The 3,192-nt window shown below is 52.1% G+C and overlaps 1 long non-coding RNA gene across 1 annotated transcript; it reads left to right on the forward strand.

Moving 5' to 3' along the window:
- Positions 1-388: 388 nt before the first annotated feature.
- On the forward strand, positions 389-2,256 carry LOC140610140 (uncharacterized). Its single transcript, XR_012011912.1, has 3 exons — positions 389-528; positions 1,180-1,359; positions 1,795-2,256. It is a non-coding gene; the product is annotated as an uncharacterized lncRNA (long non-coding RNA).
- Positions 2,257-3,192: the final 936 nt, after the last annotated feature.

Here is a 3,192-nt window from a genome sequence, read left to right on the forward strand (position 1 = left end):
GGTGCAGGAGAGGGGGCATCACCAATAGAGGAGGTAAAGCTTCCCCTGTAGAGGTGTGAGGGGGCCTCTGAATAGCAGAGAGGAGTGGGGATGATAGCTCAGACACTGGAGTCCCCAGGACTCAGAAACAATAGAGTTCCAACCCGCCTTCCAAGGACTTTCCAGCTTTGTGACATTGGACAAATTTCTCACCCTCTCTAGGGCTGTTTCCTCATCCGTTCATTCATGTAATGCCTGTTTTCTGAGCATTCCTTCCATGTCAGGCCTACCTACGCCACTCCCCCCACCCCCCCACTTACATTCTTGATACTGTAAATAAACACAACCACGTGCATATGTCACATGTTAGGTGGTGATAAGTATGAAGCAGAAGAGAGAGTGAGGCAGAGCCCAGAGAGCCTCGGGTGGGCTCTGTACAGCTGGGAGATGAGAGGGTCCAACTTTGGAGACCCAGAAGGCACTGGCAGTGACACAGGAGGGCCCCAGAGAGCATGAGCATGAGGAGGGCGAAAGCCCAGACAACGCACCGTAGGTTGCTACTATTCGTATTACTATCATCTGACCACTGGCAGTGAGTGTGGTCGTGTGCTCAGGGCTGAAGACACTGCTGAGAGGACAGTGGCTTGAAAGCCAGGGTCAAGGGCATATCGCTGGGCAGTGATGGGGGACCCACTGGTTCCCGCCACTCCATGCCTCCTCCATTCCCAGCCTCTGCGGCCCAGGCAGGCTCCACTTCACACCCTGCCCCAAAGGTCAGCTGGCTAGGGTTTCACAAGCAGGCATTCCAGGTCTGGGCTCCTCACAGGGAGCACCCTACCCATGGTCAGGCCTCTGAGTTCCCGTCCAGGGCCAGCTGCCGGAACTTTGGCCCATCCCAGTTGGCTTCAGCTGCTGCCAGGCAGGGGTGGGGTGGGGTGGGGAAGCGAGCAGAGAAGTGGGCCCCAGGGCAGCTGTCCTCTTGTAAGAACCTGAGTCACACCCCCGCCAGGGAGCACTCTGCAGGGAGGGGAAGCAGAGTGCAGTGTGTGTGTGTGTGTGTGTGTGTGTGTGTGTATATATATATATATATATATATATATATATATATATAGTATGTGTATATAAATGAATAAGAATGCAGATATACACACATATGTGGGATTTATTTCATGTATATTTAATTAAATTTAATTTCTCAAGATCCTGGGTATCGGCTATTGTCTATCCCCATCTGATAAGCAAAGAAAAATGAGACCCAGGAAGGTCCCAAGAAACTAAAACCAGAAAGCAGATGGCAGAACAAAAGTCTGAACGCTGCGTTCCATGGTGCCTTCAAGCCACGGCCACGAAATAAACAAGATGACACAGCCGTGGTGTCAGGTGGGCCTCTCTGCGATCACAGATCTAAGCATGCTTTGCTGATAGAAACAAAGTGTGATGTCTCCTGTTCTGAAGGTTCAAGGAAAGTCAGCAGAAGGGACTTTAAACAAGGTCCCCCGTCGCCTCTCTGCCCGAGTGTGCGATGCCAGCACAGTGGCCCTGTCCACCGGATGTCCCTGCGCTCCGGGCTCCTGCAGGAACTCTGCAGATGGTGGGTGGGCTCCATCTGAAGCCCACACTCAGCGCTTTCCACCTCCTTCCCCTTCTCCTTTCACTTCCGGACACTATTTGGGTGTCTGCCTGCTTCCCGTGAGGGCACAGACTGCTGTGCTCATTTGGTGTCCATGGTGTCAGGCGAGTGAACTACCAGTGTGGGTGGGGGTGGGAGGGCGGCGGAGCAGGCTTCCTCTCATTTTCCACCATGATTTCCATAAGGGAGGTGAAGATGCACTGCAAACCAGGCCAGGGCACAGCTCGGAGGACCTGTCTGCAACGTGGAGACTCCGCTGAGAAACACGATCCTCCCCGGGCCTTCTGTGCTGCAGCCCACAGGGCAGAGACAAGCCGCGCAGAAGACTGCAGAGTGGCGGGGCTGGAAACCCACCTCGGCTTCAGCTGCTGCCACCCGCCCGCCTGCAACAGAACAATTCCTCCAAGTGGGAACAGACCCTCAGAGAGGAGCCACATGGGGGTGGGGGTGTGGGGGTGCTGCCTTTCTGATGGGGGACAGAGGAGCTTTCCAGAAATAAATGAAAGTCGCCCTTACATCTTGGGGAAGTTTAAAGACACCCAGAGAATGAAATCTTAGATATTTCCTTCCTGAAAGGCTGAGGCTGGGCATAATTCTCTGCTTTTGTTCCCCTCCTTTGTTGAGTAAATGTTCCTGGCCACACTGTACCTGTGGTTTTATTGTCATCCGTTTTGGGAAATGGGCAGGGTATAAATCAGTTAGTGAAATTTAAAAATGTAAGCTCTTTGGTCTAGCATCCAAGTAGACAAAGAAGAAACAGGCACTTAATAAATGCCTTTGGAGGCTTGTGATTTGCATGGGGCTTCCAATAAAAGGCAAAGCCTTTGCTTTGAGGTTATACACACTGAACCCAGGGTGGTTCTCAGGCCTCTGGTCACAGCACGAGCAATGCTGCTACCTTGATCTGCAACCCTAGAAAATGCAGCTACTGGGACCATCTGTACCACAGCCATCGGTGGCACCTAGCAGGGAAAAGGAGAGGCTCCTTGCTGTGGGCAGCAGTGAATGTGCCCCCTGATAAACTTCTCTGGAAAAGTGGTCGGGAGAGGGTGACACAAAACAGCCCTGTCCCTCCCCTGCACTCTCCATTCCCCTCTCCATTTTGCCACCACTCACTTCCCCAGGTCTTCCCTCAATTCCCAGCAAAAGTCTGACAATACTGGGGAGTCAGAGCTCCTGGGAGGGTCCTCGCCCCATGAAGTCAGGGGAGAGCTGGTTTGCTTGTCCCCATGTTGGGCATATGGTGCTAGAAATGGCTGGGTCTTGGGGAGTCGGCAACAGAAGAAGGAAAACGACAGTGTCACTGTTGCAGTGGAGGGCTTGGCGGAGCTGGCACCAGGAACAATGGGTTCCCTGAGTTTGGGGAAGAATCCAAAGAAGGATTGTGGAATATTGGGCAAAAGATGAACCAGAAGGCTCATGAAGGGAAAAAAGTGTTCTGATAAACCACTCACCTGCAATCTCTGCTTTTTATTTGCAAGGACAGCTATAATGAAAACCTTCAAGTGAAGTCAAGGTCAACATACAGTCCTGAGTCATTAGCCATACATAGATTAGTAGGTTAATACAGAACAGTCTCGACA

The sequence above is a fragment of the Canis lupus genome, chromosome 2 (genome assembly GCF_048164855.1).
Source record: "Canis lupus baileyi chromosome 2, mCanLup2.hap1, whole genome shotgun sequence".
NCBI classification, from domain to species: domain Eukaryota; kingdom Metazoa; phylum Chordata; class Mammalia; order Carnivora; family Canidae; genus Canis; species Canis lupus.